At 40.6% G+C, this 26,012-nt stretch overlaps 1 protein-coding gene across 1 annotated transcript in view; it reads right to left on the bottom strand.

Annotated features, from left to right (window-relative positions):
* The window catches only part of LRRC8B (leucine rich repeat containing 8 VRAC subunit B), an 82,476-nt gene extending 57,241 nt beyond the window's left edge, over positions 1 to 25,235 (bottom strand). The window contains exon 1 of the mRNA XM_037154395.2: positions 25,144 to 25,235. The gene's annotated coding sequence lies outside the window, so the exon portion shown is untranslated. The remainder of the gene's footprint in view (positions 1 to 25,143) is intronic.
* Between the last annotated feature and the right edge of the window lie 777 nt (positions 25,236 to 26,012).

Genomic DNA, 26,012 nt, shown 5'->3' with positions numbered 1-26,012 from the left:
GGTTTTTACGCAAGGGAGCAACAGGAGCTGGTCAGTGTAAAATTTAGAATTTGTCCCTTTGGTAGGAACATGGGGGATTCACTAGAAGGAGGAAATGCATGATGTAGGTAGAAGCCCAGATGAATAGCCCAAGGGACAAAACAAACACAAGGCTGCATTAAAATGTTACTGGGTGTGAGAAGTGGGAATGAAAGCAAAAACTTCTAAGCATTTTTAAGCACCATCACTTTTAAGAACTTTTAGCCGGTACTCTGCTAAACAGCTTCTGGGCATGGATTCTATAGTGACTCACGTATTGATCAGAAGGACTGCTGGCTGTCTAGATGTTAAGGAGAGCCAGGAGTCAAGGACAAGTGACTACCCTAGTTTTGGCCACAGGGTCAATGGTGAAATTCGTCAGTGAAGGAGGGTGATGAGTGTGGTTTTTAAAATGCTGAGTTTGCAATACCTTTGGACCATTTAGGAGGCGAGGTCTAGCAGACAGCTATCGGATAGACAACTGGACCCCTGGGGAGGGGAGACTATGAGAATGAGTTTATGAGACTGCTCCTTTTTGCTGCTGACCCTGGGCCAGTGTTGGGTTTAAAGGTTTGCACTTGGTAATTTGGGGAAAAATAAGTAATTTAAGATAAAGAACTAAATGCAGACTGAAACCATCTCCTAAGTAAAGGAGTTCACCTAATCCCTTCAATTTCCTCAAATTTCCATTTAAAAATGAGACTTCATTTTTTTATGAAGGCAATCAAGTTGCTTAAATAAAAAGTCACATGTTACAGAATGCACACACACACCATCTCTTTGACGGGCTTCCACTTGCCCAACTGGAGGTAAACTGCATTCGGAGAAAAGCTGTCTTTAAATAACTTCCGCCCTCCTTTTGGCAGGTGTTTATTGCTTTCCTGACCGTGAATGGCCAACTCTCTTAACAAACACGTAAGGGACTACTTTTAAATTGTACCTCCGTGTTGACTGGGACTTCTGACCAAGATGGAGTCGTAGGTGAAAATACTGTACCTCCTCGCACAACCAAATTTAAGGACAACAAAGATTTAGAAACAAAAACACAACCAAAACAAACAGAAAGTTGAGCTCTATGGAAGTCCAATAACAAGGAACCATTCATCCATACCGTCACAACCCAGAGCCTGGATTGACCCACCCCAGTGAACACCTAAGCTTTCACCCCTCATACGTAACAGGCATGAACACACCAAAACATTATAGTTCAAGCAGAGGAACAACTTATAGCCTCAGAGCCCATACTTCTAAGCAACAAAGAGATAGCCAACCTATCTGATGCACAGTTCAAAACATTGGTGATCAGGATGCTCACAGAACTGGTTGATTTTAGTCACAATTTAGAGGAACAAATGAAGGCTGAACTAGTGAAATGAAGGGAAATGCACAGGGAACCAACAGTGATGGGAAGGAAACTGGGACTCAAATCAATGGACTGGACCAGAAGGAAGAAAGAAACATCTAGCCAGAAAAGAATGAAGAAATAAGAATTCAAAAAAATGAAGAGAGGCTTAGGAACCTCCAGGACATCTTTAAATGTTCCAACATCAGAATTATAGGAGTACCAGAAGAGGAAGAGGAAGAGCAACAGTGGAAAACTTATTTGAACAAATAATAAAGGAGAACTTCCCCAATCTGGCAAAGGCAATAGACTTCCAGGAAGTCCAGGAAGCTCAGAGAGTCCCATGAAGAAGGTGGACCCAAGGAGGAACACACCAAGGCACATCATAATTACATTACCCAAGATTAAAATGAAGGAGAAAATTCTAGAAGCAGCAAGAGATAAGGGGACAATCACCTACGTAGGAGTTTTCATCAGACTGTCAGCAGATTTCTCAAAAGAGACCTTACAGGCAAAAAGGGGCTGGAAAGAAGTATTACAAGTCATGAAATCCAAAGATTGCTCTATCCAGCAAAGCTATCATTTAGAATGGAAGGGCAGACAAAGTGCTTCTCAGATAAAGTCAAGTTAAAGGAGTTCATCATCACCAAGCCCTTATATGATATGTTAAAGGGACTTATCTAAGAAAAAGAAGACAAAAAATACAAATAGTGAAAGGATAGCAAACTCACAGTTACTAACAACCACACCTAAAACAAAAGCAAACTAAGAGGACAGCTAGATCAGGAGTGAACCATAGAAATGAAGATCACATGGAGGATTAGCAACAGGGGAGTGAGAGAAGGAGAAGGGGGGAGAAGGTAGAGAGAATAAGTAGCATAGATGGTAAGCAGAAAATAGATAGGGGGAGGGCGAGAATAGTAGGGGAAATATAGAATCTAAAGAACTTGAGATACATGGACATGAACTAAAGGGGAGAATGGAGGGGAGGCGTGTTCAGGGTGGAGGGGAATGAAGGGGGGGAAATGGAACAACTGTAATGGTATAATCAATAAAATATAGTAAAAAAAATTGTACCTCAGTGTTAAAAAGCTGCTCCGTCTCCCATGCTACTTCAACTTTAATTTGTGCTCTAAACTTACTGGTTGTAGTAAAAGTGATAATATTTAGTTTACCAAGAGTTAATAAAAATATGAAGGAATTTCAGATATGGTATGTTTTATATTTTAATAAATATCAATCTTTTTTTTGCTGGCTTTGATAAAAGTTGGAAAATGTATCCCTCAGAAATTTAATCTGAAGAATACTTCCTGTTTTGTTTTGTTTTTCTCTATGGAATTTCTCTTTGTTTAATGTACTATATAATTATTTTGTCTATTTTCTGTGTTTACCCACTGGGCCATAAGCTCAAAGAACATAGGACTTTTTTTGAGAGAGAGGAAGAGAAAGAAACATCAGTTGGCTGCCTTCCATACGTGCCCTGGCAGAGGCCTGGTTGAGCCCACAATCTAGGTGTGTGCCCTGATGGGAAACTGAACCCACAACCTTTCAGTGTATGGGGACAGTGCTCCGACCAACTGAGCCATGAGGCCAGGGCAACAACACTGAGCCTTTATCTGTGGGGTTCACCGATGTATTCCCAGCAGATGGCCTACCCAGGAGGGGCTCAATAAATAACGGAGAGTGAATAAATCACAGTCCTGTGATTATTATACCCCAAGACCTTCTATGTTTTTCCTTAACTTAATCATGACTCAGTCTCCATGATCCAACTTAATCTTGAACCATGATTTCTACTTATATACACCAAAGAAATTCTTTCAGGACTGATGTTGCCTTTGCTAAGGGACCCGACAGGACAGTGAAGGTTACAAATACAGAGAAACTAACATGGGAAAAACTGCTGCCAAGTGTCAAAATTTCCCAGGTTCTCCATGTGATTTCTTCGCCTCTCTCTGTCTTATGAGGAATTATGAGTCTTCTCTTAGCCATCCTACTGTGACTTCTGGTTTCCTAGTCTCAGTTACGGTTTCAGTCTCTGTTTCAGTCCAGACTTCTTTTTAGTTAGTATTCTCATCCTGGGTTACCTGAATGTGACACCTGTTGTTTCCACTGCTTGACACCTTGATTGTGTGTGTGTGTGTGTGTGTGTGTGGTTAAACCTAGAGAATGGTCTCAGCCTGAATTTCTAAACAGATCAGAGACTCATAAAACTTAAAATTACAGAAAAGATATTATGGACTACTTCCCCCCTCGAGGTTCTTAATGTCCTTTGCTCTCTCCATTATGAAACTTAACAATTTTCTCACCACCCTGTTTGAAGGGATAATCATGGGGACCACTTGCATTCCTTATGCAACATAAATTTTTCTCTGCTCCGCTGGACGTAGTATGAATTATTAAATAATCAAAGACAAGAAGAAACTATTATAATACAAACTCATGTTAAGAATGAAATTTAAAAAACCTTCAAAATTAGAAAAAGTTTTCTAAATAATTTATGCTGCAACTTTTCCATTTGATATCTAGGTAAACATTAGCAGAAAATACTATGCTTGAGCACTCTTTGTGAAATGTAACCAGTGTGTACATAGGCTATGGTGCGCTTACTCACTCGCTTGCTCTCTCTCTCAATGTCTTTAGCATTTTATTGAATTTATTGGAGTAACATCATCAGTTAATAAAATTATACAGGGTTCAGGTATACAATTCTACAATACATCACCTGTATATTGTGTTGTGTGTTTACCACCACAGGCCAAGTCTCTTTCCATCACCATTTATCCCTTTACCCTTTCTGACCTCCCCTCCACCCTCTTTCCCTCTGGCAATCACCATACTGTTATCTGTGTCCAGGAGCCTTTTTTTTCTGCTTTGCTTAATCCCTTCACCCTTCTCATCCATCCCTCAACCCCCTCCCCTATGACAGTTGTCAGTCTGTTCTCTGTAACCATGAGTCTATCTCCATGTACCCATGAGTCTGTCTCCACTTTGTTTGTTAGTTCAGTTTGTTTGTTAGCTTCCATGTATAAGTGAAATCATATGGTACTTGTGTTCCCCTGACTGGCTTATTTCGCTTAGCATAATACTCTCCAGGTCCATGGCTATGGCTTCCTAAGTCATCGGACTGATCTAATTTAATTCATAGGCCAACAGCACCAAGCACACCAACTCTATCAGTGAGGCAATGTTTAGAAAAGCTCTCATCATCTGCACAAAAGACAATTCACTTGACAGCACTCGTTTCTTGGGCAATGACTCAAATCAGTTAGACTGAAAATAAATCTAAAGGGGACACAGCTGTCATATAGCCCAAAGTAGCCCTCTGAGCAATAACTTGATTCATTTTTCCCTGTTTGTACAACTGGTTCTGCAAACAGGATTATAACCGAAGAAATGTATTTTCCCTCCACTGTGAAGAAAGATCTTCTTAATGTCCTAGAGTAAGGACTTTATTGGGTTCCTTTGCCCTTATGGGTACAGTAAACTGCACGTGGTGATTTCTTGATTTTATTTAATAAGAAACAGACATTTAACTCAATGAGCTATGTGACCCAGTTACAACTAAGGGCACTAAAATTAGAAAATAACATTTTATCAAAATAATGTTAGCATCAAAGTTTGAGGAACAGACATGTACCAGACTGAATTTTTATGTCTACTGGATATAACCAACTTATTTATCTTTTGTAACATTCCTTATTTGTTTAGCTTTATATTATGGAAAAATTTAAATACACACAAAAGTATAGAGTGCGGTGTTATGAAGCCCATGGGCCCATCACTCTGATACGGCAACCATGATACCCACCCCCCCACTGGATATCTGAACTAAATTCTAGATGTCTTATTTTACCTGTCTTATTTCAGTGTGTATCTCTAAAAGATAAGGAGAGTCTTTAACAAATATAGCCACAATACCATAATCATACCAAGTGTTGTGCTGGTCAATTTTAACAAGCAGTTCTTGGGTCAGGGCCAGGGGTCGGGGGGAAGGCCCTGAGGTGTAGTCTTTGCACATTTCCACTTCACCGTGTAAACATTCTCACCACAGCCAATTTCAGGGTACCAGCATGATGCCACTGAACGTGGCATTGAGAAGCAATGTGCAGCACACCATTTTACAGGACTCGCACCATGCAGATACATTAGACATAAATAACCTTCACATAAATAAAAGCAAATTATAGGAAAATAATTAAACAGTGATATATTTTGAGCATTAATTTTAATACTTTAATTTTGGGTATGTATAATTTAATTTTTAATGGCTGTGTTTAACAACTGGCTGGCAAAATTCCTGAAATATAACAGTCAGCTCTCATTACTCTAGCATGCCACTGAATCACATTCAAATATTTAACAATTCCTTAATATAACCAACTATTCAAATTTCTCAGACATGTCTCTTCTCCTTTTCGGCAGCAGTAGAGAAGCCTTTTAAGCACGAATGAAGAGGAAAGTTTGCTTTAGGAAGCTACACCAAAGTGTTAGGCTTTCTAAATGGCTCAGTGCTGCCGTGTATAACTCAGTCTGCTGTTAATGTCTGTTTCTGGGCAGTTGAATTAGATGCAGCATGCACACACACCTTTATGTTACTGGGGAATCAGTATGTTTTTACTTCCCTTTTAATGCCCAGTCCCGAGCCCCTAAGAGAAGGAGTTTGAAAAGGGACAGGGCAGAGAATCTTCAGAAGGAAAAGTAAGTCTGTTCCAGGTAGACGACCTTGAGTTGATGGCGGGTTCTACATAGAAGATTCCTGAAGAGACTTGAGATACCCTTCTGTGCCTGATATGTCCAATCATTGAAACTTGATTTGTGCAAAACCCTCTTTAAATGTGTCTTCCAAAACTTAATACTGCACATCAGACGTGGTAGGGCCTAAGTGGACGGTCAGGTGGGGTAGCTGCCATCCTCGGTGAGGATGCCAGGATACACTGCAACTCCTCCTTGAGCTCAAGTAACACTCGAGTCCAGTCAATGAACCAGTGTCTACCACTGCTCACCCAGACTCCACAGTGTGCACTCACGAACCCCTTCCCACCACCAAATCTGCTCCTAAACTGCCTCTCCAATGTCATTTCCCACTATGCCTTTGAACAAACCCCTTCATTCTAGACAGGCCAGACTACCCACTGTGCAAAAAAATACATACCATTTTTATATTTCAACTTTTTATTATAAAAAATTCCTAACACATACAGAAGTATTAATAATGGATGAAGGAAGCCTCATGTAGCAATTATCAACTCATACCCATGGCCTTGAACTGTTCTGAAGCAAAGCCTGGATGTATCATTTCACCCACAGTTCAGTACCATATACTTTCTTTCATGCATACCTCTGCTCAGACATTTCCCTTCATCCTTCCAAATTCTATCATGTCCTGCAAGGCTCAGCTCAGGTCTCACTTCCTACATTACTTCCACTGAACTTGTCACTTAGTCACATATCTCTTTGAGCATCTCTCTTATTGTTATCCTGTTGTTCCTTACCTCTTACACTGTATACTCACAATGTCAATGGAAAGCAGGAAACCTCTCTCACTACACATATAGTACAACAATAAATGTTAGCAGGGAAAGAACTAAGAATAACAATTTGGCCTTATAAAGTTCATTAAAATTTGATAAAACAATTTTACACAGCACGTTCACCCAATTCCTCGTATGGGAAATGGCTCATGACATAGAACACAGCACGAAGACACAATATGATGAGATAGAAATAACGCGGAGTTCAAAGGCCTGCGTTCTTGACCTGGCCCTTCTGTTTGTGTGCTATTTTGGGTATACTGACTGACTTCTTGGAGTTCACCAATTAAATAAAAATTAAATGCATCCATCCTTTCCCTTTCCCTCACTAGATTATCAAAAGCAAATGTGATTGTATATGAAAAGTTGGCTTTGTAATCGATAGAGCATGTTGTTGATATACATCACTACCTGTAAATGCAGAATGAGTGGCCATATGACTTGACAACAAGAAAAACTATTGCTTTGGATCCTGAGAATATGAGAATAAATATAAGCTCTCAACAGGAAAAATGGGAATATAATAGGTGATATGGAGATCAGATGGGAATCAGAACCAAGAAAATTAACCCTGGGAGGAATATAAGAACATGTCTAAATTCTTTCTGAGACCTCAAACACCAATGCTTTATAATTAAAACAAACTGAAGGACCCCTAAAGAGAGACTGCAAAGGCAGCAAGATATAATGTCAACTATTTTTTAAAATTCCTGTTGTATTAAATAATTTCATGAAAAGACAAAATTCAATATATGATTCCATCCTTCAAATAAAACTGTAGAATTACTCAATAAAATCACTGTGATTCTGCCCTGGCTTGTGCGGTTCAGTGGATTCAGTGCCGGCCTGCAGACCAAAGTGTTGCTGCTTCGATTCCCAGTCAGGGCACAGGCCTGGGCTGCGGGCCAGGTCCCAGTGGAGGACGCACGAAAGGCAACCATACATTGGTATTTCTCTCCCTCTCTCCTTCCCTTCCCCTCTAAAGACAAATAAATAAATAAATAAATAAATAAATCCTTAAAAAAGTAAAATGACTGTAATTTTGAGTTTATGTTCTCTAGGACATTTTCAAAGCCTGTGCCCTTCTCGACTTTGCACTGTTTTGCCAAAGAACAATTATTAATATCAAACTGAAAACATTTACCACATTATACCAAACACTATTTAAATTACAATGGAATTGAGATCTCTTCTTTCTCCAGTAGAAAAGGAAGTAATAGATGGCTTTCTCAAGAAAATACTGTTTTACAAACCATACCACAAGCTGCACTAGTGTCCTATGGAGAGGCAGGCTCAGCCTACCTGACCCATCCAGTGGAATTAATATTATCACTATATTTTTCTTGCAAGTAAATGAAAATTACAAGCATTGGGAAAGGCTTACATTTTGTAAAACTCTGAATAATCCAGGCCAACATAAAAAAAAGGGTTTTTCAACTTTGGACATTAATAAAATTTAGCAATAGATGGTAAAAAACAACAGCTGCCATGCCTGGTAAATCCAAATAAGATTATTAGGTCAAAATCACAGAATTGCACAGAGAACATTTCAAAATTCCCAGCACACTGACAACAAAGCACCAAAGCGGAATTTCATTAGAAAAGAAAACATTTTGTTTAGAAAGAATGTTTTTGTAAATTTCGCCATATGTGGTATCTCTGAAGACTTCATTAGAGAGGAAAAATACAAGAATCAAAAGGGTAAACTTCAGAACAATAGTTTCCTTCCTCTATCTCCCTTCCCCTCTCATTAACCCCCACTCTACGTACGCACCAGGAAATTCTATGTATCGTTACATCTTGTTCTTCATACACATGTGTGTAGAGATTTTTTAAAAAATCACGGTTTTTAAAAAATGATATATTAGAATATACTTTCTTTTGTATAGATCATTTCAAGATTAGGAAAGTACCAGTCAATGATTCTGTTACTTTCATGCACAAGAAAAGAAACAAAGAAATTTTAAGATTTCTAACAAAAATGAGGATTTTATACCATCTAGACATATTATTTGGAGTATTGTTACCTACGATGATCAATTATCAGGAAAGAGTTTCCAAGGGCAGAGTCTACATATCTATTGCAAAGAATCATTAATTTTTTTATTTGTTCATTTGATAAATAAATCAAGATTGTATTCCAGAGGATAGAAAAATGAACAAATTTCAGGCTACAACAGAAATTTAAAGGTCTTTCTGCTCTGGTCGTAGGACCGCTATAAATTCTTCTACTTTGAAGTGTTTCTTTTCAATCAATAATTACACAAGCCTAATTTGTTGGCATTAAGTAATATGACTGTACTTTAAAAAATAGCCAAGAAAAAGTCCATTTAAGCCTAGCTAACAAACTATAAATCATCAAAAGAAAAATCAAGTGAAGCTTTTCCCACTTGTTTCTTCTCAGCAGATACGACAAGAAGGCCAGCGTGAGAACACAAAGACAGACCCTAATAAGTGGCTGATGTGAGGCTGGAGTAGTTGAATAGGCCCAGTGTATTTCAAGTCACAGAAGTGAATGCTCATCACGACATAACCATGTTAAACAGTCTAACCCCTTAATGTCAGTTAACTTATTTAATGTTCCACAACTCTGTGAAGTTATTGCCACTTTATAGATGAGGAGACTGAGAGACTCATGTGATTTATCTAGGGCCTGCACAACTTGTAAGAGTAAAACTAGCATGAATGTGAATAATCGTCAAAATAATTTTTCAGGAAAATAAAAAGTAGCTTAGCTCAATGGAATGAGCAGAGTAAACATACATTCGTTCACTCATTCTTCAGAAATGAGGAGAGTAGGAGGGAGAACTCCCATCCGCCTACTATCTGCCTGAACTTTAGCCAAGCTACAGTCTCTCAGAATGCTAGCTTAATTGTAAAAACAGAAATCATTCTACCTGGCCTACTTTCTACCTTCCCATTGACGATAACATCAAATGCAATGGAAACTCCCTCCACCCTGGAGGTATCAGAGAACAATTGCCCACAATGGAATGAACTCATCACAAATACAAGCTCTGTTCTCCCCTCAAAACCTGCCCAACATGCCCACAGTTTTCAAGCCTGGAAGACAAGGAACTGCCCTGCACGGCTTCCGCAGACCTCTCCTGTACAAAGCGAGTCATTCTTCTGCTGTAAACAAACATGACTACCCCTGTGTCTTTTCTCATTTCCAGTCAGAAGGCGTCATGTTTAGATGCTGTCTTAATGCATTCCGACTGCTACAACAACAAACTACCATAGTCAGGGTGACTTAACAAACATTTCTCACAGTTCTCCAGGCTGAGAAGTTCAGTATCAAAGTGGCAGAAGACTCTGTGCCTGGTGAGAGCTTGCTTTCCGACTCATAGACAGCTGTTCTCCCTGTGTCCTCACTTGGTTGGAGGGGTGAGAAAGCTCTCTGGATTCTATTTTACAAGGGTGCTAATCCCATTGATGAGGGCTTTATCCTCATGACCTACTCACCTCCTAAAGGCCCAACCTCCCAAACCTACAGCCTTGGGGATTAGGTTTCAACATATGAACCTGGGCGGCAGGGGAGACACAAACTTTCAGTCTATAGCAGAAGCTATAGATTTTAAAGTTGTGCTAAATGTAACTTATATTCACTGGTCACCTGAAATTTGAGGATTTGAGGGACCCAATAATAATGGGAGAAATTTAATCCATTCCCTCTATAAAAAGCAACTGAAGTTATAAAGTAAGCATAGTTTGACTTAAGTAATTACTATGGGATCCTTGAGATGAAAGTTAATGGGAATACTTAAGTTTATGACCTCTTTCTCAAATTTCTTTCATACTAGTCTCCTCTGCCCTATCCCCACTGCCCTACTTGGTCTCTCAATATAACCCCTTTCATCTTGAGCACGTCCTCCAAACAGATGCCAGCATCACTTCCCCAAACAAATCTCATGTCACAGTTCTGCTTCAAAACCTTCCTCCTGATGAAGCCATGTGCTATTTATAGGGTTAAAAATGCATCTCCAAGCCCACCCCAGGCAGCAGCTGCGCCAGTTGGGCCGTCCAACTCCCACTTCGGTGCTCTTCCATTCATGCCGCGAAGGGAAGGGCTGACCTTGGTTGGGAGGGTTACACTGGGCTGGTATTTTAAAAACTCGAAGTATGAGTTTGATTCCAAGCACAGTTTTACATCAGTGTAAAAGCCCCTATAGCAGAAAGCAAAGCTGGCAAAACATGGGTCATCAGGCAAAAAGAAGGGAGCTACAGGGCCAGTTGAGAATGTAGAGCCAGAAAGAACTTCAGGCCCTTATGCCCATGCAATGGGCAGATGGAACATTTGGCTTCTTTAGCTCCAAAAATTTTATTCATGTCCCATTTTATTTTTTTTGTTACACGAACAATAAAATGGCAATAAATACATACTTATCAACAATTGAATCTAAAAAACAAACTAAGCAAACAAGAGAAACAGAGACAGAATCATGGATACGGAGAGCATTTTGATAGTTGTCAGATCGAAGTGGGTGTCAGGGAAGGCTGAAGAGGTTAGGGGAGTAAGAAGCACAAATAGGCAGTTACAGAATAGCCATAGGGATGTAAACCACAGTATGGGAAATGGAGTAGCCAAAGAACTTACATGCATGACCCATGGACATGTGGGGATGGCCTAAGGAAGTGGGGGGTGTTGGGTGGAGGAGGGCAAAGGGGGAAAAATTGGGACAACTGTAATAGCATAATCAATAAGATATACAGAAAAATGTTTCATGACTTTTTAGTCACGGGATCCTACAATCCTAAAACATTGTGCTAAATTATTTTACTTTGTATCTGTTCCTTAAACATAAAAATATAAGCAAGGCAAACTTAAAATATAATAAGAAATTTTAAAATAATTATCCAGGAGATGGAACTGATTAACTAGAGTATTTTATTTAATCCTTGGGTATTTCATTAGGGGTGTCTGAGAATGAAGATGTAAACTAGGAAATAATGAACATGCATGCAAGGTTAAACACTACCTATGGCACCTTCTCCCAGATCTTATGCAAAACACAAACTTCCACGAATACCTAGAAAATATTTCACTGTAATTCTAAAATGACTACAAAATAAGCATGCAGTAATAGTTTAATCAGTTACTTAAAACAATTCACAGGAGCAAATGCTGTAAGCTATTAGCAATCAATACAGATTTAATTTTAATTTAATACAGGCTAAGTACATTGAAGGGAGAAAAATCTAAGTTGGCCAATCTTCTCTATTGAAAGCTTAAGGTAAACAACATTAAACCAAGCAATGGGATTCACAACGGGTAAACCTAAAACGCAGTCCAAGATTCCCTCCATCAATATGCTTTAGTACATTTGTCTTTTGTCATTGGTTGACTCCCTCTGTGGCACTAATATTTGTACTCCAGGCTCTCATTGCTCTTCCTTCAGCTTCATGACTCTAGGTAGAGAAAAGTCTGGTAAAGAGCAGAAAAGTGGGAATAGTAGGGCCTGAATCAGCCTGTAACCCCAGTGCCCACTCCCAGCTGGGCTGGTCCAATTCTGACACCAATAAGGGACAAGCCATGCCTGGAAAACCTACATCCCTTTTTAGCGTTGTAAACCACGTAGGAGATGCTTATTACATCCTCTTTGTTCTCCATTTCTCTGGTGCCCATCACCATAGTAACAATGCACACAGATGGAAAAGGCTAGAAATACCCCAAAGTGGGGGTGGAGATGGGAAATATGGAGGAAAGGGCCTTTCACTGATTAAGAGAGAAAAGCCTACTATTTCTTCTCCTGGAGATATCACAGTATTAAGGGGGAATCTAATGGAAAAAAGGTAGGTTTTCTTTATCTTTAGGAGCAACAATAAGAAGCAGCTTAAAAATCCAATAAATATTAATGATTATAGGAGGCCAATTTGCTGGGCTTTGGAAGTTTTAAAGCCAGATGTATTTTATTAGAAAATCTTGGTTGCAAATAGAAAAACATTTACATAGCATCCAATTTTGGAAATCAAGTACTAATTCCACAGTGTGAATTATGACCACTTAAAATTTTAGTTAGTAAAGTACAGCATCAGAAAATATGTCAGGAGTATTATAAGGACTATGTGTGCTCTGTGCGGATACTGGAAATATTGGGGGAACACTTGGTAAAGTACGTGATTGTCTAACCATTGTGCTGTACACCTGAAAACTAATACAAAATAATATAATATAAACTATAACTGAAAAAATTAAAGAAAAGAGTTTTGGTTAAAAAGCAGTATTAAATTTTACCACATAATTTTTGGCCACTGTAAAACTGGCATTTAAATTATTTACTTTAATAACATATGCATTGATTTTCAAAAAATTTGGGGGGGGTGGTTATTTTGTAGTACTAAAAGTTGAGACCTCTGTTAAAGAAGTGTGGCTAGAAAGATAAGTTAACACAATGACTACTTTCCTGAAAGTCACAAGTTTATCTTCCAAGGTCTATATACAATATACCAGGAGGACATCGTTGTGGGTGGATAGGGGTGAGTGCCATTTCACCCGGGGGAGTCACTGCCGCTGTGGAAGCTAGACCAAGGCCTCCTGCGGCTCCAGGCCCCCACTGCCTGCACATTTACAGACCGGCAGAGGCCCTCTCAGTCCCTATTGCTTTCAAAGTCCCTACTGCCCTTGACCTGCTGAAGTTTCACTGTAAGAAAAGATAAATCGTCCCTCTCCAAGATCTCCATTTTCTGTTGAATTTTGTCCTTCCCTGCCACCAGCCTGAGTCATCCTCGCTCAGAATTTTCTAGGACATTGAACACTTGGGGTATTAGTTATGTTGTCACTGGTTAGGAAATAGGAGAAGGAACCCTACCAGCCACAGCAGCTACTGGGGGAATTTCTACTCTATGCAAATAAAAATGGTGGATACACCAAAAAAGCAGGAGATGCTTTATGGACCCTTGTTTTAGAAAATCTAACACTCTAGGTATGTAGATTTTAGTGGAAAAAACAATAAACAACTTTGTGGGGATCTTAAGGTCCTTGATTGAGCCACAAACTAGTTGTCAAACTGTGGACATTCTTCACTTTGCATTTCTCAACCTTAATAACCTATCAGTAAAAAGAAAGGACTAGAATAGAACAGGGTTATGAACTTGAGGTGACCCAAGGATTATTTCAAGGAATGTTCAAATCTTACACATATAAGTCTGTGTGTATTATTCTGGGAAAGACCCTTAAGGATATTCATAATGTAAAGCAGTTAGAAATCAATAGATACTAAGGTCTTTTCCAAATAATTCTAGAATACCATGACTTGAATCGACTTACCCAAATCAACTCAAGGTTTGGAACTCTGACTCTGGTGACCATAATATTCAGATCCTCTCGAAAGTCCCCACCCAGGGAATGTTGTCCCTGATTCCCTCATCTAATTCCCACCACCCACCACTCTCTAGCCCTTTTACCCACTTTATTTTCTTCCGTAGCACTATGCCATATTTAGTATGTGCTTATTGTCTGACTTCCCTCTTCTAGAATGTACGCACCATACAGAAAGCATGGTGCGTACATTCTGGGGGGGGGGTGTTTCTGGGTTGTTTTTTTTTTCAGTGTTGGATTTATTCTCAGTGCCTGGCATGATGCCTGACAAATATTAAGTTCTCAGAAAAGTCACAATGTATTAATTCTTTAAATCCACAGAATAAAGCACGACAGTAAATAAACTCAAATATGTTATTTCTTCTTTTTAAAAAATCTAAGAGCCGCGCACTATACTAAGCATTTTATAAGCATGTCTATCTTACTTAATCTTCATATGATCACTTGAAGTCAAGTTTTCCAATTCTTAGGGCCTTCTATAAAGCTAACACATCTGGGAAAAAGAGTCAGGTAGAATCTTGTAGGAAAAGTTGCTTCATCAAGTGCCAGACTTGTGGGGTTTGCTTAGACAAAGCCACATACCCCGTTACAAACTCAGTTTCTACATTTGCATTGTGAGGATAATACTTGCCCCATCTACTGCTGGTCATCAGGAGGATAAAAGTGAATATAAATGCTTTAGTAAGTTAGAAGTGATGTGCAAACGTGTAATACAGTAAGTGATATTGGGGTCCCCGTGGAGTATTTCAGGAAGGATTTGCTGTGAGCTGTTGGGAGACAGCAAGAAAACAGGGGACATCTGTAAAGTGTCCTTTCACACATGGTTAGAGCTTCCAAGAACCAGGAGGACCCCAGTAAAGGGTCCCTATTCAGTAGGATGCTGGTTAGGCTTAATCCCTCTCCCTGCCAACTGCATTACTACATTAAGAAAGGTGTCCCAAATGTAGTCTAGGACCAAACTTTTTGCTTGCTGTCATTCACAATTTTATCCTAGGAAGAAATTAGCATTTTTTAATTAAATGCAAAAGAAATTTACCTTTCAATGTGATCGAGACATCTTCTTAGAAACCAGTCACTCACCCAGCTGTCAGTCAAGCATCTGGTGACCTTTATCAATGTTTCTTACTTTTTTTTGGTATCTAGTCTAACAATGGGTATAAAAAATTATGTACAATTTCTAACTGTTCTAGAAGAGTTTGTTGGTGGTGTGTTCTTAAAATGGATGGTGGTGATTAGATCAGTTTGGTATCAAATTAGCTTCTTCTGGATATATATATATATATATATATATATATATGATATGCACTAACTCTTTCCCTTTTGAATGTTTCTGCTCGCCAAGAGGAAATCTTTAAATTGGTCCACTAGGGGCCTTTTCTCTTAGAGTTTATAGAGTATAGAGCTAATTTGACTGAAAAGTGTTCTTTAGCACTTAACCAGTTTATCTGTAAACAGGGCTATGGAGTTTGTTTGTTTTGTTTTGTTTGTTTTAGGAAGAGATACTCTGGAAGAATTTATTTCTAGATCATTTGCTAAAAGAATCTGCTTCAGAACACATGCGGTTCCTGCTGGTTCTTCCTAGCCTTCTCTGGTCCTCCCTGCTCACGTTCATCCTTTTCTCACATCCTGAAAGCGAGGCAAAACACCTCACTTGTCAGGAGTCTGCCCATAATGTACTGTCTTGGGGAGTAAAAATCTCCAGGGCCTGCAGCATAGGACCATTCTTAAATACTGACAGGGTTACAGAAGTTAAGAAAGTGAATGATTTTTATGACCGAGAAACAAATCCTTTGGGGAGTCAGGAAAGTTTCCATTTCTTTGCTTGGAGCAACATGGAGGAAGATCCAATTAAGTTGTTAGAAGAAAACTGAAATTCACTTTTATGATCAGTCACTAGATCAATTTTGGCATACAACTCAGGAATTTAAGAAATAGGGTGGTCCTGGGTTTCGGCACACACACACAAAAAGAGTGGAATTGTACTGCCTCCATTTCCATGTACTGATTTATGCAGAAAGATTTCTTAAGCGGCTTACATTTTAAAAGCAGAAAGTGATTTAACCATATTTTTTGGACTATAAGATGCACCCTCCCCCCCAAATTTGGGAGGTACAATGGTTGTTAGTGCTGCAGTTGAGTTGTTTACATTTACATTGGTGAAATATTATGTTACTTATGTTATTTATGTTATTAAATATTTTATCACATTTTTCTTCAAAAATTTTTTTCCTATTTTCCTCCTCTAAAACCTAGATGTGTCTTATGGTCCGAAAAATATGGGTAATATGGAGCCTAGCTTACTCTAGCAATAAGTAATATTTCATTATACATAAATAAACTATTCTTAAGCCCCGGGCACCTCACTGAGAGCTAATTTTCCAACAAAAATTTACCTATGCTTAATAGTGATTCATGAGAATTGTAATATACTTGTTCTAGTCAATTGTGTATTAAAAAATAATAATTCAATCTAAAAGAAATTTTATTTAACAGGACCATATTGTCACAAGAGCTTTAAAAATTAAAGGCATAGTTTACTCTTGTGTGTCACAAGAGTATGATAATGTAATCAATGAAAGATTTTCAAACATAATAATTACTTTGGGATTGAGTTTTATAGGAGAAGAGAACAGAGATGAGTCCCATGAGGGAAACGACTATGCAAAATTCCCCACTTTTCTAAGAGAGCTTGTTCATATGTTTTTTAAATGGATGATATGATAGATAAGGAATCATTTTGGTATTAATTTAACTTCTGTTGGGTATAAGAGTGTTCTATAAAAAATCAATATTTATAATATAAAAAATGCCATTTTTTACTACTATTTAAAATCATGATAAAAAATTAGATATTAACTTTTTAAATGTATGAGTAGAGCACATAGTTTTTTAAAATACTTTTAGGGGATACTGGAAGAAAAACATTCAGAGACACTGTTCTACACTGTCTGAAAGCCAAGAGCTTGTGCTGACCACCTAACACCTGGGCTCCCAGTGAAAAGGCAAAGCCTGGTTTCAGGAAAAGTCAGAAGCATCCCCGGTAAATTGCCAAATCCAGAATTCTGAACACAGTATATGTTCAATAAACACTAGCTCACTGACAAAATATTTTGGCTGTTCTTGATATCTATCAATAGCATAAATACAGTACATCTTTCTACTCCTAACCTTCAAAGAAAGCTTTCAAATTTTAGTCAAATACCAGGCACAAGTATGTTATTGAAACAAAGCCCTGGACTAGGTAATAAGTATAAAGAATTTCGTTCCCACTTGGGGGGGGTGGGCTGGGATGGGAGTAAAAGACAGAAAACTGTACTTGAACAGCAATTAAATAAATTAAAAAGAAAATTTAAAAAAACAAACAAAAAGAATTTCATTCCCCAATTCTTCCCCAGATTCCCAGGGGCATGCCAAGTATGAGGCCTGGCCCAGGAAGCCCCGGAGATGAACAAAATAATCTTTACCGTGAAGGAGGATCAAGGTGGAGGCAGAGCTGTTCCCTGGCAGAGATACTATAATAGGAACACAGCCTCGGAGGCAGCACAGAGGAGGGGATGAGGAGCTCTTGGGGTTGGTAGGCAGAAGGAAAGTGCCTTGAATGGTATTTCAGAGTAGGTAGGTGTGACTGAACTGATTTTTGAAAGATGGGCAGGTGTATGAAGAGGGGATATGAGCCCCCCAGACAGAGGGGAGGAAGAACACCGTGGAATGCAGCCATCTTCCTCCCTGTACAGAAAATAGTGTAGGAGGCTGGTGTGAGAAGGTGTCATTGTGCAGGCTGCACCCACGGTACATGCGCTGATGATAAAGAAATGACAGGGGGGCAAGGGGTGAAGCTGGAGAGCTGCAGGAGCCAATAGAGGAAGACTTTATTATATGGCTCACCGAAGAGTTTGGACTTCATCCTGTGGCAAAGAAAGTCATTAAAAGGTTATTAATCTGGGCAGTGATGGTATGAGATTTGCCTTTCAGAACGATTACTTTCCTGTGGAGTAGACCACAAATGGGAGGAGTGGGGAGGAACATAGGAAAGACTACAAACTCAACTACTGGTTGGAAGATAATTAGCAGGGAGTGATCTGGAAAAGACTCAAGACAGCAAAGAGGCTGTTTAGGGAAGGTGCTGATGGGAGGAACCTTAAGAATATGGTCTCTGGACAAGTAGCTTACCAGTTGTATAAGGAGCAGTATGGGGTGGGGGGGTGGGGAGGGAATGGGGCAAAGACAAGCTTAGAATGAGTCCCAGGTTTTTCTGGATCATGTAATTAGGTAAATAGTATTGTTATTGCAAAATATGGAATCTAAAGATGAACAGTCAGTTTGGGGAACAAAAAAGAATCTTTAGTCTAATAACTCCAGGCCCTCACTTGTTCTAAGAAATTAGTACTGTACGTGCGTATTATTAGCCCCATTTTATTCTCAAAGGGGCAAAATTACTTGTCAATACCACATGCAGCAGTTTGGGAAGCTTACTATAAACCAGGCTTAAGAGCAGGGACACAGGCATGTGCTTTCACAGGACTTACATTCTAATTAACAGGAGTAAAGGGAATAGAAAACAAGTAAGCAAACAATAAAGCGAGATCTGAAGGACTATGATGGGGCAGGTGTGGAGGGTGTGGGGCCTTCACCTGGGGTGGTCAGGGAAGGTATCTCTGAGGTTGACATCTGAGTTGACTCCTCATCAGGGAGAAAGAGGTGGTCATGCAAATTCCTAAAGAAAGACCATTCCAGGCAGAGAACAGCATTTGAGAAGTCCCTGAGGTAGGAACAAGCCTGGTGTGCCACTGAGGGAGGAATTCCAAATACACGGCAAGTGGGGAGCAAAGAAAGTCCCAGGGGCAAGGGCATTCCCGGGAGGGTGAAGGTGAGAGGCTTGTGGCATCTTAGGGTGGTGCTGGCACAGCACAGACTCTGTTGGCGAAGTTGGGAACCTGAGCAGCAGGCACAGCGCCGTGTCTGAGAAACTGCATCATGACTCACAGACACCTTTGGAAGACAAGTCACTGCTCAGCTGAGGACTGCCTATATTTCGGCTTTGAAATAGGGCCAGGAACAAACTCATTTTGTTTTGCCTAGAGAGACGAACTTTAAAATCCTTAGATGAACAGAATTCATCTTAAATTTATCTACTCAGAGCAAGAAGCAACTTGCAGTCCAATGGCAGAGAGCTGGCCCCAAGGTTCAGTCATGCCCTCCCTCACCACGTAAAAACACGGCCTCCCAGCCACCCTCCAAGGCTCTCAAAGGCAACATTTCCCCCAGGGACACCCAACAAGCTCAGCTGGACAGGGTAAAGAGAAATAGTACCCAGCTGTCAATGTGTGGAGCTGGGCTCCTGCCTCCGCAAAGCTTCAGGCCTGGTAGGGACTGGATGTTGGAGCTGCCCTCTGGCCCTGACACAGGCCATCGCTGGCACAGCTCTGGGACACACTGCCCACCCTTCCTGTCCTGTGCTCATTTTTCACCACTGTTTTCTATAAGGGGCTACCAATCCTCCTGCCAACAGCTTTTCACAGGGCCCCCATTCAGCCAAAGGGCTTCCCACTCCATTTCCTAAGGGTGACACACACCAAGCTTCTGACCCTCTCTGAAAAGACCCTACTTTACCACCAACTTGATCAATACTCTTGGTGTATCAAAGAGTATTGATATTCAAAGTTTGCCAATATAGCATGAACACATTAAACTATTCCTGAATTATGTGGCCCCTTTCAGATACCACATTGGGAAGATATATATTATATACACTTATTTTAAAGATGGCTCCACACATTATGAAATGCCTTGTCCACAAGGCTGTTGGAAACCTGTGGCACATTCTGGTTCCTGCCTCAGAGCAGGCACAGGTCATGTCTGAGCTCATTTTAAACCACACTCTGGCATCTTCTCTTTACTTCTCAGCTCACCGGCCAACACTTTGTTCCTAAAGACTCCATTCAACCTCCAAACATAAGACACTCATTTGTACATGCTTTCATCACACTCAGATGTCTCCTTCCTACCAACTGTCGCAGTGGCATTTTTTATTTGCTGAATCCCTTGGTTATCTGCAACCTTCCTGATGGCAGGGAATGCAATTGTGTTACCACTGTACTCCCAGAACCTCAGTGTCTGGCATATGTTAGGTGTTTAACAAATAGCTGATGAAAAGAATACTATGAAATATATTTAATTATGAAAATGTTTCAGCTTCAGAGAGTATAATAGCCCTAAATCATTCAAATCAAGGCTGAGAAAGCATAAGGCTGAGCTATTCTCTTTTCAATTACAAAAATACAAGAAAGATTTTGCTGTTATTTGGGTTTAAACTGATTATGGAGAAAATTCTCAAAAAAGATCGACTAATAATTTAATAACACTCCTCTGCATATGTGTGAAAATGATCACTATTAAAACCTATTTTTAATGGAATAAGAGTTCATTTTCAAAAAGCTTCATACAGATTAGGCCAAATTAAAGAAGAAAAGCTATCACTTAATTTATCAGGCACAGTATTAAAGCACCCTATACATATTTTTAAATTTAATTTTCGTATCTGGTCATTACTCTCAGTTCACAGATGGGGAAAACTGAGGGTGCAAGAGTCTAAGGTTTCACACTAAGTGGCAAAGCCAGAATTTTTATCTAGGTCTATTCGATTCCAATATATATATATATATATATATATATATATATATATATATATATATATATTTGTTTGACTATAAGCCATGTTTTAAACTAAGACATAAACGCTGACACTGAGTAATGATGTGCTGCGCCCTCCCACGAAAGCATACAATCTGATATCACCAATTGGGCAAATGCCCAAGTATTTAATATAGGGTTTGGATGCCAATGGTGTTGCAGCAGAGAAATTAGGCAATTCATGAAAGAAGAAGAAGGAGGAATATGAACTAACATTTGCAGAAACTTTGGGTTATGCCAGATATTGTATTAGATGCTTTCATATACAGTATTTCTTTTAATTCTAAGAATCCTGTGACTTGGGTGGTGTTAGTCAAGAAGAAGAGTTGTAGAGTAACCGTGGTGTTTGGCTACCCCATGCTCATTCTCTCCTGCCTTCCTGAGGGGAAGGAACCCCCGCATTTTAGCTGGGCGTAAGGCTCCTGGGGTGAGGGCAACATAACCATCTCTAGTTCAGCGAGGTGAGGTCATGTGACTAAGTTCTGGCCAATGAGATGTAACAAAAAGTGTTGGAGAGCATCAGGAAATTTCCTTAAGAAAGGCTTTTGCCTTTCCTGTCTACTTCCCTTACTTCTTTCCTCCTTTCTGCTACTTGGAACCGGGATGTGATGGCTGCGCTCCACCTGGGACCATGAAGATGAGAGCCTCACTTAATACATGGTAGGTGTAAGAGGTGACACCAGCCTAGGTCTCAGAAGACTGTAAAATCATCAGCCCTGGATTCTCTCTCTATAACCTTTTTTTCCCCCCAAATATGTGAAAGAGAAACAAACATCACTTTGGTTAAGTCATTGTTTTTTGTGGTCTCTGTAACTAGCAGCTAATCTTAACTAATCCGGCAACTCATCTGAACCCAGACATATCAGTGTGCAAAGTCCATGCTCTTAGGTAGAAGCCCGAAGAACTCCAGCTTATAATTTGCAATACATTGGGGGCAGGGTAGTATGAAAATGCTGCAAAGGAGTTTCACAGAGGAAGGAAGGTTTGAATATGCTCTCAAACTGGCATACTTGAGAAACAATCAGAAGGAATACCCTACTTGACAGTGAAGAATTCAGCCCCCATCAGAGGTGGGCAGAGGAAAATCACAGACACCTGCCTGGTGCTGGAACCAGAAGAGAAATAGAAGCTGTGTAACTGGTAGCGTCTGTGAAAGCTGCTGCTGGCTGGGGAGGAGGCACCGTAGAATGGAGCCCTGGAAATGAACACAGGATGAGACAGACAAGGAGGGTTACAAGAAACACTGAAATTGAAGAAGTAGGAGATGAAGTTCAAAGATACAGTCTGGAAAAGGACAGGCAGAATCATGTGACCCATATCAAAGCCAGCACAAAGGTCAAAAGGCAAAAGGAAAGACCAAGGCTGAAGCTCTGACAGCTTTTTATTCACTTCCTCTCTCCCCAGTTCACAACAGCACTGAAGTCAATTTAAATTATGTTGGAATAGAGAAGAATTCCTAAATGAAAGCCAGGAAGTTTATTATTATCCTTTGTTGAATTTCTAAATGAACAGCAATGATAGGAAATTAGAAGAGAAATTCAGTGACTGGAGTTAGGACCAATTTTATTTAACATCTTAAAGACCCAGAAAAGAGGGGAAAAAAGGAAAGAAAAAAGAAAAGCAAAAGCAAAAATGTTAGTTCAATATGAAAACAGACATGACATAAATAAGAATGCATTTGTAACTGGTTAAAAAAAATTCTGTGCTATAACTGGGCCTCCAAAATTCCTTTCTGAGTCTGAATTGCTCCAGGATTCTGTACTCTGGAGTCAGGACAACAGGGAGAGATATGCTTCCCATATGAAAAGCAACATACATCATTCCACTAAGTCTGGAATAACATGACAAATTCAGTATACATTTGTTGCTGAAAATACCAGTGTACAAAAATGCTGGAAAAGAGAACAAAAATAAAACTTAGAACTTCATCTTGAGAGACAGTAAGTAAAAATCAGGGATTAGATTAAATAGGATATTTTTAACACAGGCAGCAAAAAATCAAAAAGGAACATAAAAATACTCTTAAGCCATCAAAAAGAATTTGAAAATTAAAAAATAAAACTCGTTTACAAATAAAAACTTTAGTTAAAGCAAGAATTTTCTAAATGTTATAATATTTGCCCTCTTCAACTTCAGATAACAGAACAAAACAAAAAAATCACGAATTTCAGGTTACTGCAGGAAAACAGCCACACAGTTTAAGAAAACTTGGAGGGATAGTGGAATATTATTCAGGACTCAAAAGAAATTAGCTATCAAGCCATGAAAAGGCATGGAGGAAACTTAAATGCACATTACTAAGTGCAAGAAGGCTATAGACCCTAATGATTTTAAGTATGTGACCTTTTGGAAAAGACAAAACTGGATATAGTCAAAACATCAGTGGTTGCCAGGGGATAGGGAGAGAGAGGAATGAATAGGTAGAAAATAGGATTTTTTTAGGGCTGTGATACTATGATACAGCATCATAATCTGATGATACTGCAATAGTGGATACATGTTAGTATACATTTGTCCAAACCCGTAGAATGTACACCACCAAGAGTGAACCCTGACGTGTATACTGTGGACTGTGGGTAATGATGACATGTCAATATAGGTTCATCCACTGTAACAAAAGGACCACTCTAGTGGGGCATGTTGATAACGGGGTAGGCGACACAGGGGGCAGGGGGTATGTGGAAAGTCTCCGCACTTCACTCTCGATTTTTCTGTGAATCTAAAACTGCTCTAAAAAAATAAAACCTATTAAATAAAAAAAACTCAGATGACCGGGTATTCTTTTCAAGTTATATTGATTAGGACTTTTTTTTCATTTTAATTATTGTTGCTTTCATTATGAGGATTCTGAAGTATGAAACAGCAGTCGTCTTTAAAAAGCAAATGAAATCACTCCAGATGAAAAAATATTCATGTTGGAACAATGGAAGAAAAAAACAATAAGTTTCAAAGAAACTTATTTACTATTTCAAAGAACAATAATTTTTATTCTAACACATGTTTTCTATTATAAAACATTTTGTGGGGATAGTAGGCATGAGAAAAGTGCCATGATTCAACTGTAGACTCAGGGACAACTCTGCCCCCTTCATTACCTGAACTAAGAGAATATCAGACTATAAAGGCTTCTATCCTTAAATCACACTTGCCCAGTTACGGAAGAAACCAGCTGTCATTTTACATTCTCTTCAAGAATGAAGCTTTGAATAGGTATGCCATGGGCAAAGGAAAGTCACCTTGGCACCCTCAACTTAAAGAGCATTTGGGGTTCTCAGGGGTCTTGGAATTGTTACACAATTATACTCTACCGCAGTTTGGCTTCTTTCGTGTGCTTCAACCCTACATTTAGGGTTAGAAGACAAGATGGTCTGACAAAGGCACATGCCATTTAATTTCTTCTTAGAAAGAGGTGCACAAATTTCCTATTTTAAGTTAGCTGCCCATTTACAACTTAAAATGTTCATACTGGTATCTTTTTACAGTTTTAAAAAAGTTTTAAGGCAAGGCAAACTTATTCAAGGAAGTTCACTCATATGTTGTTTTTAAATGTAGGTTTGCTCTTTTCATGGCGTGGGTGGAAGGGGGTGCTAAGAAGGCGTGTTTCTGATCACAAATGTCATCTAAGGACAATCTTTGGACTTTGGGGAGTCAGTTGAGGACACAGAGTAAATGACCCAACACTGTACCTTCTCCCGTCTGACCTCTCACCACCTGCTCAACTGCACCCCAGGAGGAAACTCAGCTTTCCTCCCTACCAGGGTATTTGGTTGCCCCCTTCTCTAACAATCGAGTGCCAACACCATCAAATTGTTGGCGAACAATGAATATCCAATGAGCATAAAATGTTTGTCAACAGCGCAATGGCAGAGGGCAAAAGAGCGAGCAAACCCGTACACCCTCCGGAGAGGTCTAATTACCTAGAGGGTAGACTTTAGCTTGGAAAACCAGAACCCTGCTCCCGCACCGCCGCAGGACTCACACTCAGGTGCAGCGCCCAGACCGCTGGGTAAAGAGAGGACCGCCTCGTTGCGGCGGGGGATGAGGGAGCAGAGAGGCCGTGACTCATCGCTCTGGCCGAGCCCGCTGCCCGCAAGCCCGGTTCGCAAGCGAGGCGCGGACAGGTAACCGCACCTGTTCGGCCAACCCCACCTGCTGCGTCCCCTCACGGCGTCCTCCACCTCCGCCACCTGGGTCGGCTCAGCCCCTCCACCGAGAGCCGTGAACGTCCCACGCCGACCTACCTGCGTGAATCCAGCCCCGGACGCCCGCGCTCGCTGCGGCGTACACCCTGCGCCGCTCGGGGCGCGCAGGCGGCGCCCTGGCGCCCGCACTTTGTCGGCTGCCGGCGGCTGCGGACTCAGCGGGAAGCCCCAGCGCTGGCCGGCTCGCCGCCTCCGACCGGCTCCATTGTGACGCGGCGCCTTCCGCCGGCCAATCGCGGCGCAGCGGCGCGAACCGCTGACTAAGTTCGCGGGTGGAGGAGGAGGGAACTGGGCGGAGGCAGGGGGCGGAGGCGGTCGCCGAGGGGTGGCGGTGGCAGTGGCAGTGGCCGAGGGGGAAGAGGAGGAAGAGGTTGCGGCTGCTTCGGTAGCTGCTACTGCTGTTAAATTTACAGCAGCCTTAGCCCGAGTGTTTGCCCAGCTTTGAGAGTGCGGGGGGCAGTGACTCATCCCTTGCTGATGGAAACAAAGCGCAGCTGCCATAACCAGCGAGCGCGCCATGTGGCCGTCCCGGCCCGCTTTCTACCGCCTTTCGTCCCCCAGCGGCAGCGCGCAGCTACACATCTCCCCGGGGAGCTGCGGGGGGTGGGGGCGCTACAACGAGCAGGGACTTCTCCTGAGACTGGAGGGAGAGGCGGGCCGTGTGGGATTTGTACTTCCAAATCCTGCACTTTGGAAGTACAGGATTTCCGAGTGCCGCCCCCCGCCCCGCCCCCGGTAACTTGTGATTTACATAACGAGCGTTGGGCCCTAAGGGACGGCTCCGTTGGAGCACGCGGGAACCTAACCTGTTAGACGCAGTTTCTTTACCTTTCTCTACATTCGGTGGTTGGAAAGACTGCAGGGCTGAGCTTGGGGAAGAGTTTACAGTTGAAGCAAACTAGCGCCTT

The sequence above is a fragment of the Artibeus jamaicensis genome, unplaced genomic scaffold (assembly GCF_021234435.1).
Source record: "Artibeus jamaicensis isolate MK-2021 breed Jamaican fruit bat unplaced genomic scaffold, CSHL_Jam_final scaffold_1019, whole genome shotgun sequence".
Taxonomy (NCBI): domain Eukaryota; kingdom Metazoa; phylum Chordata; class Mammalia; order Chiroptera; family Phyllostomidae; genus Artibeus; species Artibeus jamaicensis.
Note: the sequence above shows the minus strand (reverse complement) of the source record. Positions and strands in the feature narration are given on the sequence as shown.